Source organism: Bufo gargarizans, chromosome 1, assembly GCF_014858855.1.
Source record: "Bufo gargarizans isolate SCDJY-AF-19 chromosome 1, ASM1485885v1, whole genome shotgun sequence".
Classification (NCBI taxonomy): domain Eukaryota; kingdom Metazoa; phylum Chordata; class Amphibia; order Anura; family Bufonidae; genus Bufo; species Bufo gargarizans.
In genome coordinates, this window is record NC_058080.1 from 373,659,700 (window position 1) to 373,677,810 (window position 18,111).

An 18,111-nucleotide genomic window follows, 5' to 3' on the forward strand; every position below is an offset into this window, starting at 1 on the left:
ATGAATCTACAATATAAAAAAAACAAAACAACCAAGAAATAAATAAGAAAAAACATGGAATTAAAAGGTGTGTCCAAACTTTTTACTACTACTGTCTATAAAATCTTTTACTGTTCTATTGTCTCCCATTCAAAATCACATACATGGTGTATGTGTATGATTTAGTAAAGAAAGATATCCAACAAACTTGATTTAGTGTCTACTGTATATTTATAGAAGTCTGTGATAAATATCGTTTAAAAATATACTTTTACTTAATATAAATTAAACATTGAAAAATAAAGTACAGGTATCTGCTATATGTACAAACAATTTCAACATTAAGATGCATAAGTGAATTAAGTTGTGGTAAAAAAAGCACAGATCCTTTTACTACTACCACCTCTTGAATGATTATAAAAAGTGTGAATCCAGGTCCAGAACAGGAGTACTGACAATGCGAGGATCTTAGTGACCCGTTTAAAGAACTAGAATTGGCTAAGTCAGACCCGCATCTGACAGGACTGAGTCACCTTGATACTGCTCATGGTGTGAATACAGTGTTGTCCAAACTACCACATAGTATGCAGGAAAAATAGGTAGACCAGGGCTCCATGTACAAAAAAGAACATAAAGGTGGTAATTTGCTAATCTGAAAAAAGCCTAAACTAGGCGTATTTCAGGCACAGATGGTTATTTGTGCCGCTATCTGCAACTTTGCCCTGCTAACACCAGGTCTAAAATTGTGGGTGTGGTGTCGACAGGGAAGGGGACAGGCCGAGACGGGCCCGGGGGGGGGGGTGGTCTAACCAGGGTGCCGACTCTCACGAGGTGCCACTGCCAGGCCCAGAAGCAATTAGCGCTTTCATAAATACAGATGGAAGCGCTCATTGCTGAAGTGCTGACGCCCACATACTGCGGCGGGGCACAGGAGCGGAGCGCATAGTTCTCTGCCCCGCCGCCGATCACCGCCATAGGCTTCAGGCCTAGTAGGCACAGGCCCGCGTCATCGCGATCGCCTGTGCCGGGACTCAGCAACACAGTGCCGGGACTCAGCAACACAGAGCAAGCACAGGTTAGTATTTAGCTTTTATTTTATTTTTTTGTTTTTTTTTAATTTATGTGCCAACTTTGGGGGACATGAGGGGGGTGCACACAGGAGGACATGTGGGGGGGGGGGAAATATGGTGGGATACTGTGTGGGGGCAAATTTTTTATTTTTATTTTATGTGCCAACTTTGGGGGACATGAGGGGGTGCACACAAATTATTCTGGGAGGGATTACTGTGTGGGGGGTAATAATTATGGGAGGGATTACTATGTGTGAGGCAAATAACTATATGGGCAATGTGGGGGAAACTACTGTGTGGGGGGCACTACTGTATGGGGGCAGTGTTGTGGAAACTACAGTATGGGGGCAGTGTGGGGAAAACTATTGTGTGTGGGCAGTGTGGTGGGAAACTACTGTGTGGGGGACACTACTGTATGGGAAAGTGTGGGAGAAACTACTGTGTGGGGGCAGTGTGGGAAAAACTACTGTGTGGGGGACACTACAGTATGGGGACAGTGTGGGGGAAACTACTGTGTGGGGGTGGTGTGGGGGAAACTACTGTGTTGGGGAAACTACAGTGTGGGGGAAGTGTGGGGGAAACTACTGTGTGGGGGCGATGTGGGGGAAACTACTGTGTGGGGGCAGTGTGGAGGAAACTACTGTGTGGGGGCAGTGTGGGGGAAACGACTGTGTAGGGGACACTACTGTATGAGGTCAGTGTGGGGGAAATTACTGTGTGGGGAACACTACTGTGTGGGGAAAGTGTGGGGGCACTACTGTGTGGGGGCAGTGTGGGGGACACTAGTGTGGGGGCAGTGTGGGGGACACTAGTGTGGGGGCAGTGTGGGGGAAATTACTGGTGGGCAGTGTGAGGTAAACTACTGTATGGGGCAGTGTAGGGGCAGTGAGGGAAACTACTGTGTGGGGGAAATTACTGTATGGGGGTAGTGTGGGTGCAGTGTGTGGGAAATTACTGTGTGTGGGAAATTACTGTGTGGGGGAAGTGTGGGGGAAATAACTGTATGGGGGCAGTTTGGGGCAAATTACTTTGTGGGGGAAACTACTGTGTGGGGGCAGTGTGGGGGAAACTACTGTGTGGGGGCAGTGTGGGGGAAACTACTGTGTGGGGGCAGTGGGGCGAAATTACTGTATGGGGCAGTGTGGAGGAAATTACTGTATGGGGGCAGTGTGGGGGAAATTACTGTGTGGGGGCAGTGTGGGGGAAATTACTGTGTGGGGGCAGTGTGGGGGAAATTACTGTGTGGGGGCGGTGTGGGGGACACTACTGTGTGGGGGCAGGGTGGGGAAACTTCTGTATGGGGGTAAACTACTGTGTTGGGGGAAGTGTGTGGGAAATTACTGTGTGGGGCAGTGTGGGGGAAATTACTGTGGGGGGCAGTGTGGGGGAAATTACTGTGGGGCAGTATGATGGAAATTACTGTGTGTGGGGGAAAATACTATATGGGGCAATGTGGGGGAAATTACTATATGGGGCAATGTGGGGGAAATTACTATATAGGGAAAATTACTGTATGGGGGCAGTGTGGTGGAAATTACTGTGTCGGGGTAGTGTAGGGGAAATTGCTATATGGGGCAGCATAGGGGGACTTGCTATTGGAGAGGCACTGTAGGGGCAATTCTATTATTTTTGGGGACACTATACAGGGATTATTGACAGGAGCACAATATAGGGGACACTATAAATGCTGTAGGCACTATAGGGATATTTGGGGTAATTTATCAAACTGGTGTAAAGTAGGACTAACTTAGTTGCCCATAGCAGCCAATCAGATTCCACCTTTCATATTTGACAGCTCTTTTAGAACTCTAGTTCTACTTTACACCCGTTTGATAAATGACCCCAATTATGTCACTATTTTTTCAGCAGTATGGATCAACTTGCGGGATAACAGGCCGAACTGGATGGACAAATGTCTTTTTTCGGCCTTATGTACTATGTTACTATGTAGTATAGTACCTAGGGCATTGGGGGCATATCGGCCACAGTATTGGGGGTGGCAGCAGGATGACACTGTGGGGACACAAGGATGGGGAGGTTGATGGAAAAACTGAGAAATCTAACATGTCTGTGTTACAAACTCTGTAGAGATGAGATGCGGCTGAAAGAATTTGTCATGGCGGTCTAACGAAGGAGAAGAGGAAAGAGAAAGTCTAAATGACAGGAGATGTCCCTGGATGTAAGAGGTATGTGGTCAAGTATTGATGGGGGGTGCCAGACAAAAGACCCACCCTGGGTGCCAAACACCCTAGGAACGCCACTGTGCAAATGTAAGATAGCTCGGAAGCTGTTTTACATTTAGAACTGCCGCTGTAAGGGCTGAAGTTAGGGAGATGGGATGTTCCTGTAGCAGACTATTTGCATATGTTCTGGTCCTGTGCAGAGTTGAAACAATATTGGGGGGCTATTCATAAATATATTGAGGGAAAATTAAATGTGCTGATCCCCGTTTACCGCTGAGTGCTGGGTATTGGGTGAGCTTACCAAGGTGTGTTAACTTTCATATTGGTTGCTAGGGATGTTGCTAAGCTCAGACAAAGACATTACATCCGTCTCATTGGCCCACAAGCAAGAAAGAAGGTTACTGATTAAAAAAAATCTAGAATATTCAAAATTACGAATGTATATCACTATATTCAAAATATTCGCGAAGTGCCGATATTCGCGATTAATATTCGCCATTCGAATATTCACCCCCAACACTATTCGTTAACTTTGATTTGCTCATCTCCAATTACAAAGTAAAAGAAAAACTCTCTCACCGCATCCAAGAGCCAGATGACATTTCTATTTCTTATGATAATGAATTAGAGAGTGCACAACACAAGCTGTCAACAAAATAGACTTGTTCATAGAAGACAAAGGGCCAGATTTATCACGACTCTGACAGCTCACTCCACTTTCACATATGGCTAAAGTCAGTTTTAGCCAAGTCAGATTTATGATCGGCCCTTTAAGACTGTAATTAATGTGGTTTGACGGTAGCAGTTTATCCGTCAGTAAGCTTTACAAAAGTCGCACGTTTTTATGAAAAAGTCGCATGTTCTAAAAAAAAGTCTCATACGATAAGCATGGTCCTCACTGGAGTGAAATTGCGACTTTTTTGCGACTTTTTAAATAGTCCCAATAGTAAATCTGTCTAGAGATTCATTTACATAAGAAAACATGCCCACTTTCAGAAAACTGGAGAGCATAGTGCAGAGCAGAATTTGTGCGCAGTTTTAGCATTTGGGACTTTTTTGGGACTTTTTCACTTCATTATTCTGACCTGAGCTAATGATAAATCTGGCCCCAAGAGTTTATTAAAATAATGGACAGTGGATTCTCCAAAGATGATTCTTAAAAGCATTGAAAGGATTAGAAAGTCCTCTAAACCTAAACAATGGCATTATTTCCATCTTATCTCAACCCTGCAGATTATGCCACCAGACCAACGTCCTCTAGCGCCTTTGCAAATTCTTCTTGGTTGACAAGTCCAGAGATCCTGCTTAGCCATACTAAAAGACTTCTATTGGAGGTGTCTTCAGTCTCCAAGACCCTTACAATGATCCTAAGATTCATCCTGAAGTTTGTACCTTTTGCATCAAACCAAAAGAGAAGTTTGGCACCTGGGCTGACAACGCTTCCAATGCTTTTTAAGATGGCTAAGGCTTGTGTGTTATCTTTATCTGGGATGGTGATGCAGGAGATCTATGCACTTTTGTGGAAACACTAAATAAAAATAGCTGGAATCTCTCATTCTCGTTTGAGTACAGCCAGAGAGAAATAACCTTCTTGGACCTCCACCTGAGTGTTAAGGGTAACTGCATCACGACTAGAACACATTTCAAGCAGGTTGACACTAACAGCTATCTTGACTATAAGAGCTGTCATCATTACTGTTGGAAAAATAATATTCCATACGGTCAAATGCGTAGAATACAGAGGAATTGCTGTGATAAAAAAACACTACAGGGACAACTAGAGACGATAGGAAAGAGATTTGTGGAAAAAGGGTACCCTAAAAGCCTTATTGCAGACTCAAAAAGAAGGACCCTTGAGACCAAAAAAGAGCCTGTCCCTACAACCAATGTAGATGTAGGAAAGAAATCCAAGCAATTTCCTTTGAATTTCATTACTCGATACAATTCACAACATCTCGCCATCAAAACACCTTTATGAACCATTGGTCTATCTTGTTGAAAGATCCGAACATTGGCAAAAGTATCCCTCAGGCCCCTGTACTGACATTTCGGAGAGCCAGAACATTTAAAGAAATTTTGGCCTCCTCATGCCCTAAAATTGGCAACACAGACAAACCAACAACAATGGAGAGGTTTTTAGGAAACACTGCCCACCCTATCAGGGTGGGGTCTTATAGATGTGGGAAAGCTCGGTGCAAATGTTGCGCTATGATTTCCCATAGCACCAAAGTGTTATCCCTTACCAAGTTGGAGGGTACGATCTCCTTGCGGCAAGAGATGAACTGTGGCACCTGGTGTCTTTTTACATATACCCATGCTGGGTGAGAGAATTATCTCTCTAAAAGACAACTTTTCCCATTTTTTTTATACAAAGTTGGCATTTGACAGAGATATTTATCTCACCCAGCATGGTTATATGTAAAAAGACACCCCAAAACACATTGCCCAACTTTTCCTGAGTATGGTGATACCACATGTGTGACACTTTTTTGCAGCCTAGGTGGGCAAAGGGGCCCACATTCCAAAGAGCACCTTTAGGATTTCACAGGGCATTTTTTACGCATTTTGATTTCAAACTACTTCTCACTAGGGCCCCTAAAATGCCAGGGCAGTATAACTACCCCACAAGTGAACCCATTTCGGAAAGAAGACACCCCAAGGTATTTCGTGATGGGCATAGTGAGTTCATGGAAGTTTTTATTTTTTGTCACAAGTTAGTGGAATATGAGAAAACAGTATCTGATCTTGGGGAGACCAGCTAAAAAAAATACTCCGGAGCATTTAAAAGTCTCAACACAGCAACCCAAAGTGCAAAACTCCCTGGGAAACAGTAATATGCAAAATAACCCTCCATATAGATCATCCCTGCATGCCCGCTGCTGCAACTCCCCATCACGTGGATCAAAACATCTGGCGAGAGGGGTGCAGCGAATAGCAGGCCTAGTTGGTGACCAACTACCCTTGCATCACGGGTGACATATGAGGTACTGTGTGTAGATTGATGGGGGGAAACATAATGTGAAAAAAGTGAAGAGGTCTGAAGACTTTTTGAATGCACTGTCGGCCCAGAATAACTAATGTGTCTGCACCAAAAATCTGTTTAAAAAAGATGTGTAGATTGGCCCTCTAGTGTTTCTACACTTTATGGCATGTTTGACAATGGTGGGTCTCAATGGAAAGGGGGCTAGGTTGATACATTGTACATCAAAATGGTGCAGAAATTCTGGGGTAAAAATCTATCTCAAAGTAAGCCAACCAATCATTAATAAAGAGTCAGTTGAAAGTGTCTATCCCTGTACCAATGTGATAAATCTGGTTCAATCCTATGTCATCTTTAGGATTAGTAAATATTGGCCAAACTGTGTTGATTTCCTTTGTATGGAGAAAATACATTGATGTAAAGTGTGTAGGTCTAGTGTGTTCACTATTACACTGTAATTGGTTTTTCTGTACACTGTGCTTTTATTGTTTGCTTTCTGGTTTTCTTTATCTCAATTCTTTACAGTTTTACTAAGGTAAGGATAATAAAATTAAGAGAAACTTGGGGAATGTAGATTTGTCTTCAAGAGCATATGTACTGTAGATATGATCATGAAAGGAGGAAGGCCTTCTCATTGCTATCTATAACCTTAGCTTTACTTCCTCTGTGAGATTCATATACTTCTACGGAAGAAGTTGCTAAATTAAGTAAAGTCTGCTGCACATAACTAGTCTTACAACATATGCACAAATATGGAACCTTTGCAAAATGTTAAACATAGATTCTACCCGTAAAATTAACCATTTCATTTGAAAAATTTATAAAAATAGTGCCACGGATCAAAAAAATTATTCTTCTAATTATACAGTTGAAATGTAGTCTGTAGGTCTAAATTTGATGGTGTATCCATTAAAGGCTACCTTCACACTTGGTTGTTGTTTTCCAGTATTGAGATCCAGATGTTTCCATTTAGTCCTCATGCATTCTGAATGGAAAGAGATGCATCAGGATGTCTTCCATTCCGGCAGCATTTTGTTTTGTCACTGGACAAAAAAAAATGCTGCAAGTACACTGCAGTATTATGTCCGGTCATAAAAACAAAAAAAAAAATGATAAGGCAGTGAAAACGATGTAAGTCAATTGTGATGGATACGTTTTTTTTCCGTTTTGTTTCCACACGTGTCCTAACGGAACGGATGCATCCTGATGTGCAAAATCAAAACGGACCCATTTAATTCCGGTATTGAGATCCTTTGCCAGATCCGAATAATGGAAATAACAATGCAAGTGTGAAATTAGCCTAAATTTGGTATAAGTGTATGTTCCTGTGAAGTCAAGCACCTTACATATATTTCTTGTAATGCATTCCTCAGAACCTTACGACTAAATTTGGACTGCATATACTGGTTTAGTCAAAAGACACAGAACACCTTTTTATTTAAGAAATGAAAGGGAAAAGAAATATCTGAATACCCCAGCAAGTAATGAGTGAGGGGGCTATGTTTTAGGCTATATCCGGAACATGAATACCATCTTGAAAGTTGCCATATTGGATCAAGGGCAAATTTTTCCAATGGCAACGGAGTCATGTAGCATATCAAAGAAGAATTATCTCAGAAATCGACTGCAGCAATCAGATTTGCAATATCTCATGTGGTTCAAAAGTTATCAACACAGAAATTTGCAACAACTGGGAACATTCCCTGTGATGCACAGCTATTTGACGTGTTAAATGTGTTCTCCCTGATGCTGAACACACCTTTGAAGTTTTTAACTTTCTGTGTTGATAGGGGGTTATATGAATTTTTATATTTGTCCCCTTAGGGGACTTCAACATGCAATTCCATAGACTGCAATGGTTTAACATTGCAGCCTATGGGAGTTGCACTATGTTCCTATGGATTCCTGCCATCTGCAGGCCTCCATAGGAAGTATTACTGTAGTAGGCTTGGATCCTTCAAAGGGGCAGAGGCTACTACAAGAAAAGAACGGCTCTCCTGATCACAGCAAAGGGGAGCTGTTTGGACCTCAGGGAAAGCCGCCTAATGCTGTGGTCACAATTTTCCACAGCATCTGAGGGGTTAAATTGCTATGATCAGTGTTAACGCTGATCACAGACATTAGCCCCGGCATGTCTCTGTTTTTTAAGACCACATATAGCTAAGGACTCCCTGCTCTGCATCCATATATGGAGTCATTTGATTCTGGGAGTCCCCTCCTTTCACTCTTGTTGACTTCATACATGGAGTCAGTCAGTACACTGTCAGTACGTTTGGGGATGCCACTGCATATTTAACTTTTCTTTATTAATTAATAATTATTTTTATTATTATTATTATTATTTAATTGTCACTGCCAGGTCAGGAACCCAGGACCTTCTTTGTTGAAGGCTGAGACCCTAAACATTGAGCTACAGAGCCCAATGCAATTAATAGGATTTTTTCTGACTAAAAACCTCTATAGTATTCTTCCCATGCTTAATGTATTCCCATGTACAATGTAAGCTTTCCTGAAATATTATTGCGGCGGCCCATGCCAGCTGCCATTCTTCCAGCTTCTTTGACCAGCCAGTCTTCTCATTCTCCTTCCTGGAAGGCCTGACAGCCTGAATAGCTGGCTGGTTATTCACACAGGGTAAGGCATGCTTCTTGCCTGCAGTGCCTCATGCTGCCGTTGCTTCGTTCCGTAGTCCGCAAAACAAATATAACCTGTCCTATTCTTGTCTTTTTTTGCGGACAAAAATAGGCAGTTATATCACGCACATGGACACTATCCGTGTTTTGCGGATCCGCAATTTGAAGACCACAAAACACACAACGGTCGTATGCATTAGGCCTTTCTGTAAGGGTTTCACATCTCCCTTACAATGCTTGTTGGAGGTGCAGGCAGAGTATACCATATATAGGGGTTCTGCCCTAAATTGATAACTTTATGCTCTACCTCTATCAAAATCTGTGATGGGCTGGTATCCAAATTTCGAATCCCCTTCAATTGGAAAGGCAAGTGTCCACTCCTTTTAGACACGTGGATCCCTAAAACAAACCAATCTGTCACCTTGTGTAATTGGCAGGCTGGTAGAACAAAAAATAAGTTTCTTTATTTATAAGCATGGCAACGATGGTTGGACAACATTGCCTGCATGTGTGCTGGAAAGCTGAAGGCATCTGTGTTGGTCCCATGTAAATATTTCAATGCATTGCCGAGAAAGTGATGTTTTTATATATGCAAATGAACTTATAGGAGCAACGGGGAGGGGGGGGGGGGGGGGGGTTGTCATTACACCTAGAGGATCTGCTAACTCTGCAGTTGCCTTGCCTCTAGATATAACGGCAATGCCCCAGTCAGTTGCTCCTAGAGAGCACGTATGAACATGAAACCAACACAGATGCCTAGAGCTGCCCAATGCACAACTAATAGGTCAGCCAATTTTATAGGTACAAAGAGATGCCCTATAAATGTTTATATGCAATATCCTATGTTTCTTATGTACAGAATATCTTGGCTTTTACTTATATATAGGAAGTTTACCTAGTGTTGCTTGACTGGCATTATTTTCCTTTATTTGTATGCCACTAATAATTCCTTAACATCATAATCATGTATATATTCACAGACACCTGTCTTTTAGTTGGATTTATTATTTCTTCATGTTTTATATCCTTTTATTTTGCAAGTGGATATCCCACACTAAGCCTTCGATGTAGAAACTATAGATTCTATGTAGAAATGGGGATTAATTGTGCGCTGGATGAAAGACTCCTCATCCCTACCAAGTGAGTCCCTACAAATTGAGAAGGTTAGCCTTTTTGTCTCCCTGGCTGTAATGCTCTCCGCTGCGATTGGACAGCTCACAACCAGGGAGCAGGAGACAGCCATTGAGAAACAGGGACTTCTCCTCCTCGCTGTACCAATGGTATGAATTGACATACCAGGCGGGAAACCAATTAGGGGGGCAAAGCAGGCGAACGGAGAAGCGCATAGTAAACATAGTAAGCACTATAACATGACTTCAATGCCCTACACAGCCAGCTTAGTTATATGATAATGTCAGGATCGGTGAATGAAAACTCCTTTTAAAATGTAATATGCGTGTGTGGTTTAGACTTGTAGACCATGGTCAGAGCTGCTAAGCCACTTGTGGACTTTACATTTATGTGGAGCCTATAAAACAGTGAGATGTTGTTTTAAAAGGTGAATACTAAGTTACATTGCTGGGATCTGTCATATCCTGTAAGAAAAGAAGAAGTTAATGTTGAAATACCAATGTTTCTGTTTCCTTTTTTTGCAGTCTAGTTTGTAATTAGTGAAAACTCACTCTACAGTACATTGTCACTCTTGGATGTAGTGGACCAGTGTGGACTTCATATGCTGTGCCTATAAAACTGAAACTAACAGAAAGCAGTTGCAGAGAACTATAGATACAATTTAAGAGGTTAGTGACAGTAAATATATTGTTGCATAGTTGACTGTGCAGAAGAGCTGCAGTTTATGTTTTGTCCATTAACTAAAATATTGTTTTTGACAAAATTCCGTTTGTAATTGTAATGAAAAATGTCAAGGATTTTGTACTATTATTTACAGCTTGTTGAATATTTCTCCTATTTAACTAGTTTAGCTGCTTAAGGATGCCAATACTTGACATTACCTTGTGACTGTTAGTGAACTCTGTGCCTGACTGGTAGAGGTTGTGATCTTATAGGCACATTTCCGAGCCCCTTTGAACTGCATTTTAGTTTATGGATAAAACTAGTCCACTGAACTTGAGTTACACATTTTTCTGGCCAGGGACACTGTTAAGATCCAGATGATCAGGGTACTAGGCCCAGGTTATATGTTTTTCTCCACTCCCCAACCACCACCTAAAAACAATGCTGACTTTTAGGACATAATGTGCTTACATATATCACTGCATCAGAAAATATTGCTTTATTATGAAACCTGTAGCCATAAATACATCAGCTCTGCCCCAAAATAATTTGACTTAATGCTTATATTTACAATGTTGCTGAATAATGCTGTCATGCACTTACTAAATAATACCACTATACAAGACCCAAATAATACCTCCCGCGAACTCTGATGTGACCATCATCAATACTAAGGCAAAACCTGCTTTTGTCTCTGAACCCTACTGTTTGCCATTGATGGCTGCCTCAGAGTTCGTAGGAGGGCTAAAGAGAGCCTACTGCCATGATACATACTGTGGAGGCAACCAGAACCAACAACAGGTGTCACGGTGTTTGGTGCCCTTAGCTACCATCGCGATTCCCATATGGTATTCACAGAGGAATCACTGACCAGTGTTCAGTTAGTCCAGGACATAGAGAAGCTAGTCCTAATTTCTTTTTTGACTCAGGAGGCATAGTGTTCCAATAAGATAAAGCCCTCCTATACACTGGCCATGCTAAACAATGTGCTCTTAGAGGGGTATGCAGAACCCAAAATAAAGGGTGCATCACTTTGATTGTGTGATCAGTGACCAAGCACCACTAGCAGTCTATATATATGCAAAAGTTTGTGCAACCCTCATCAAAATGACTATTATTAGAGATGAGCGAATCAAAGCTGAATTCGTTCAGAATTTCAGGAAGAATTAGATTCTGAATGAATGCGAATTTCCTCATGCTTCGTGCTAACGAATCACATTATTTCCTACAATGGCGGGCGGCTAAAATGGCGGCTACCCATGTGAGGACATGGGTCAAGGAACTCTGGGAAGGTGAGACGACCCATAATGTCATGCATTCATTCACCATCGTAAATTGGTCAGGGACAGACCTGTAAGCAGGCGCTAGGGAGATTGAAAGAAAAATTAATTGTAAAAAAAAAAAAAAAAAAAAAGGAAAGAAGCGATTTACTAGTGCAGTGAAAGGATAGTGAGAGGAATCATTTCACAGTCAGGGAGAGACGTGTGCAGATGCTAGTAGGGAGAGTCATTGGAATTTCCTCATTGCAAAAAACAGCGATTTACAAGTGCAGGGAAAAGACAGTGAGAGGAATCATTTCACAGTCAGGGAGAGACACGTGCAGATCAGGGGCGTAGCTATAGGGGGTGCAGAGGTAGCAGTCGCTACCGGGCCCAGGAGCCTGAGGGGGCCCAAAGACCCTTGTGCCACATAAGACACTGGCATTATAGAAAGTGTATGCTGGCCAGCTTACACCTCTGGCTGGAGGGAAGGGGTTAGGTTTAGAATTTGGCATGAGGGGGTGCCCTTTTAATGTTTGCCCCTGGCAGCAGGAAGGATATGTGCTCCCCTGCCCCTTTCCAACAAGCACTGAGGGACGGGGGCCCAAGTAGTACTCTTGCACCAGGGCCCATGAGCTGTTGCATTCATTTCTGGTGAAAGAGTATAGGGGCTTATTTTATAAAAAAATAAAAATATATACGCACTGCTGGTGAAAGCGTATAGTGGCCTATTTCAGTCCAACACGAAAAATAAATTTTCAGGTCACTTTGGCAGTTATTTTTGTTGAAAGCATATAGGGATGTATTTCAGTAAACAAAGAAAAATACATACCCACTGCACTGTTGCAGTTATTTCTGGTGAAAGTGTATAGTGGCCTATTTCAATCCAACAAGAAATATATTTTCTTAAGTCACTTCTGCAGTTATTTCTGGAGAAGGCATATAGTTGCCTTATTTCAGTAATACAAGAAAAATATATACCCACTGCACTGTTGCAGTAATTACTGTTGAAAGTGTATAGGGACGTATTTCAGTTAAAAAAAGGAAAAATATTTACCCACTGCACTGTTGCAGTAATTACTGTTGAAAGTGTATAGGGACGTATTTCAGTTAAAAAAAGGAAAAATATATACCCACTGCACTGTGGGTGCAAGCGTATAGGGCAGTATTTCATAAAAAAAGAGATATATATGCCCACTGCACTGTTGCAGTTATTTCAGGTGAAAGCGTATAGTGGCCTTATTTCAGTAATACAAGGAAAATATATACCGTATTTTTCGCCCCATAAGACGCATCCCCCCCCTCCAAATGGGGGGAAAATGCCCCTGCGTCTTATGGGGCGAATGCTGACAGTTTTACATCGCAGGCTGCGATGTATGCGAGATCGGGGAGGGACTGGGAGGAGGAGCTGGGGCCCGGCAAGTGCGGCGGTGCAGTCACTGTACTATACCCCGCCGCTCCAGTGCTGCACTATACAAATATAAAATGTCTTATTCAATTAAAAGTGATTAAACATGCCCCCCCACTCCTAATATTACTGTACATCCTAACAGCTTCTGTAGAATGCAGGCAGGCCGGGGGGGCGGCAGCGTAACTCCCTAATGTCACGTGCCTGCGCCGCCTACTTTATGAATGAAGCTGAAGTTAGGATGTACGGTAATATTAGGAGTGAGGGGGCATGTTTAATCACTGAATGAGACATTTTATATTTGTATACTGCAGCACTGGAGCGGCGGGGGGGAGGGATTTGTTGATTGACAGTTTTATGGGGAACATCTGTGGATGGCACCGTTAAGGGGTGGGGGTCTGTGGATGGCACTGTTATGGCCTGGGGTGTCTGTGGATGGCACTAGTATGGCCTGGGGGGGTCTGTGGATGGCACTGTTATGGCCTGGGGGGGTCTGTGGATGGCACTGTTATGGCCTGGGGGGGTCTATGGATGGCACATATATAACAGTGCCAGCCACAGATCCCCCCTGTAGCAGTGCCAGCCACAGATCCCCCCGTAGCAGTGCCAGCCACAGATCCCCCCTGTAGCAGTGCCAGCCACAGATCCCCCCGTAACAGTGCCAGCCACCGATCCCCCCTGTAACAGTGTCAGCCACAGATCCCCCCTGTAGCTGTGCCAGCCACAGATTCCCCCCTGTAGCAGTGCCAGCCACAGATTCCCCCCTGTAGCAGTGCCAGCCACAGATTCCCCCCCTGTAGCAGTGCCAGCCACAGATCCCCCTGTAGCAGTGCCAGCCACAGATCCCCCCGTAGCAGTGCCAGCCACAGATCCCCCCCTGTAGCAGTGCCAGCCACAGATCCCCCCTGTAACAGTGCCAGCCACAGATCCCCCCTGTAACAGTGCGTCATCCACAGATCCCCAGTAATAGTGCCATCCACAGATGACCATTTGTTCCAAACCCACCAAAAGCACACCTTTTGGTTAAAAAATTTTTTTTCTTATTTTCCTCCCCAAAAACCTAGGTGCGTCTTATGGGCCAGTGCACTGCATTTCTGGTGAAAGAGTATTTCAGTAATACAAGAAAAATATATACCCACTGCACTGGTGCAGTTATTTCTGTTGAAAGCAAATAGGGCAGTATTTCAGTAAAAAAATGAGAAATATATACCCACTGCAATGTTGCAGTTATTCCTGGTGGAAGCGTATAGTGGCCTTATTTCAGTAATACAAGAAAAATATATACCCACTGCACTGTTGCAGTAATTTCTGGTGAAAGAGTATAAGGCTGTATTTCAGTAATACAAGAAGAATATATACTGTTGGAAGGCGCAAGGGTCCGTCATTGACTGGTGAATATGGCTTGTCAGGGGACTAGAGATCAGGTCGCGCCTAGATCTCACAACCACTTGAGCCCTGTGGGGGCTGAACTGAAAGAAGAGGAGGAGGGGGAGGAGGACATTGCAGCACAGGCAATATGTAGCCAATTGAGTGATTTTTCTACTGCGGTGACAGGAGAGGAGGAGCAGGAGCAGCCGGAGGAGCAAGAGGGCGATGAGGAAGAGGACCCAGACACACTGTGGCAGTATGCAGTGGAGATGGATGCAGGGAATCCCTCAGAGTCACTTGCACAAATGGCCTGCTGCATGCTCACTTGTTTGTGTAGCGACAGCAAAATTGTCACCATTCAGAAGAGGGACAACTTCTTGCTCTCCCCCATGTTGGACCCTCACTACCATTTCAAAATGGGGGCCTTTTTTAGACCCACTGAGAGGTAGGACAAACTGAAGTACTACAGAGACATCCTATGTAGTCAGTTGGCCTCTGCCTATCTGCACCATCGACCATCCCCTTGCAGGTCTAACCGAGGGGGCCCTCTGTGCTCACAGTCAACTGCCATGGCTGCTGGGGAGGGGTGCGGTGGCAGGAACAGTAGCAGCTGCATCAGCAGCCGTCTGATTCTAGAGTCCATGATGAGCAGCTTTCTTCTCCCGCATAGTGAAGAAACTACTCACCAGCAGCAGGTAGACCTGGAGCAGGACCTGAACCAGCAGGTAGTGGCATACTTGAACAGCACCCTGCAACCCCACATTGAAGATCCCCTGGACTACTGGGCAGCCAAACTGGATTTGTGACCGCAACTGGCAGAAGTTGCCCTGGAAAAGCTATAATGACTGGCCAGTAGTGTGGCATCAGAGCAGGTGTTTAGTGCGGCAGAGGCCATTGTTACCCCAAGAAGAACTCGCCTGTCCACTCAAAATGTGGAGAGACTTACTTTTGTCAAGATGAATCAGGCATGGGTCGACAAGGATTTCCACCCACCGATGCTTGATCCAGCAGATTAGATCATCCATCTCCACACCAAGTCACCATGCCACTCTGTGGTATCATGCTGCTGCTGTTGATGCCATCTCCACACTGTCACCTTGCCACATTGTAGTATCATGCTGCTGCTGTTGCTGCCATCTCCACACTATGTCACCTTGCCACTCTGTGGTATCATGCTGCTGCTGTTTCTGCCATGTCCACACTATGTCACTTTGCCACTCTGTGGTATCATGTTGTTGCTGCCATCTCCATGCTATGTCACTGTGCCACTCTGTTGTTTCATGCTGATGCTGTTGCTGCCATCTCAACACTATGTCACCCTGCCACTATGTGGCCTCCTCATGCTGCCATCTCCACACTATGTCACCTTGCCACTAATTTTTATCATCATGCTGCTGCTGCCTGAAGGTCTTGGACGGATTACCCGCCCCACGATCTAATTTAGGTTTTGGAACTGATAAACCCAACTTGCTTTTGAGGGCTGCATTATTCTGCAGGTTACTGTCATACAGCTCTACAGATAACTTTCCATCTGCATCTTTCTCAACAATCTGTGCCCTCAGTGTTTTATCCAGACTATGTCATTGTGCCACTCTGTGGCCTCCTCATGCTGCTGCCACCTCCCGAATCTCTGTCATTGAGCCACTCAGTTGCCTCCTGATGCTGTCACCGACTCCAGACTCTGTCATTGTGCCACTCTATGGCCTTCTCATACTGCTGCGAACTTCACACTGTGTCATTGTGCCATTCTATGGCCTCCTCATGCTGCCGCCACCTCCAGACTCTGTCATTTTGCCACTCTGTAGCATTCCTGACGCTAACACGGACCTGTAAGAGTTAATACTTGAGATTTTTGGTCAATTTTGGCCTCCTGACTGCCCAAAAAAAGTGAAGCGTGCAGTGATTCTAATAGCGACGCCTGTCATCTGCATGTCATCCTCACTAACAGTATTATTTCACTAACCCAGCACACTCCCTTTGCGTGTTACTGCAAGGTACAGTGTTCTACATCCATATAAAGGCTCTCTGCAGCCCAGAAATAGCTATTTTTTTTATGCGATTCGCCGCAAATAAATTTGGATCAAAGTGAATTTGTGCGGAAAAATCGCCAACCCAGCCAAATCAAATTTTTGAGAAATTCGCTCATCCCTAGTTATTATGAAAAGTTAAGCAAGTTGAACATATATAGCTAGACTGGAAACTAGTTTCCAATGTGCAAGTTTGTGGTAACTTTTTCCTTTGGTTTTGGATAAAGCTTTGTAATTTCAAATCTAAGCTAAGCACAAGTCTTGCTCATGCTTAACTGGCTTGTTCAAGAATGAAGGGGAAGGGGAAGGGGGGGGGATGTTGCCGGACCTGTGATACTCTTATGGACTTCCTTGCAGACAATATACAGTTTGACTGTATATCCAATTATTGGCTGTGGCGGTGACCGGATCCGCTTGTACAGTGTTCATTTTAAGACATGGTCAGATATCATAGTCAAGTATCAGAATAATGCCTGCCACTGTGACACCAGACCCTGACTTTGATATTGGACTCTGACATCTGAGTTTGAATTATTGTCTTCATAGGTCAGTGTCAAAGTGGGCAAGAGTTATAGATATACTGTGTAGTTGTATGCTATATCACACAACCAATGAAAGTCTATATAGCTCTGTGTATGAAATGCTATAAGCTGACATATCATAGTATTATATGAGTGCATAGATTACTGGTTTGTACTCTGGATTTTTTGGGTTCAGGTTCAAACCTTAAAACGACAAGTTAATGTTTTTAGACATTGCATAAGAAACAAATTCAAGTGATGTGTGACCTTGATGTCTGACTCCTCTCACTAGTCAGCATCAGCATTTCAAAGACTTTTAGGTTCATTGTACTATTAATATGCTTAATCACAAAGATGAAGAAAATCCTTCAGGTTGCTGTCTGAACCTATAGCTCCGTGTGTGGCAGGCGCAGCACTATGAAGTGCCTTTTGTGCTGTGGCATTAGAAGAATTTTAATATCTGACTTTTAGTCTAACCAGACTGTCTATTACTCTGTAATTCCTCTAGTGCCGTTCTATGAAAACAGTAAGTTTAAAGAGTACACCAAATGCTTCAAATAACTTCTTTATTAAGTTCAACTTTTCTTCATATATAACACTGCCGCCTCCGCAGCAGATAGTACATATACAAAACATGTTTTGAAAAGATATCACAAAATAGCAGTATGCATAAGATGGTGGTTCAACTGTGTAATCTTGTCATTCAACATAAAATGGTGGATATATTTCTCTCTTGAGTATCTGTACTCTCACTTTAAGTTATTTAAGCACTTTATGATCTCTCTGAGAGGAATGTCTGAGGTCTAACTAATAGTTCTGCTTGCTCAACTTGGTTTGCAGTATGCAATTGCTTATGATCTGGTATGAGCAGTTCACAGTTTGTATGCTT

At 43.3% G+C, this 18,111-nt stretch overlaps 1 protein-coding gene across 2 annotated transcripts in view; it reads left to right on the forward strand.

Annotated features, from left to right (window-relative positions):
• Positions 1 to 10,515: 10,515 nt before the first annotated feature.
• LRRC25 (leucine rich repeat containing 25) overlaps positions 10,516 to 18,111 on the forward strand; it is an 86,743-nt gene continuing 79,147 nt past the window's right edge. For both annotated transcript variants that reach the window (XM_044284874.1, XM_044284892.1), the window contains exon 1: positions 10,516 to 10,644. The gene's annotated coding sequence lies outside the window, so the exon portion shown is untranslated. The remainder of the gene's footprint in view (positions 10,645 to 18,111) is intronic.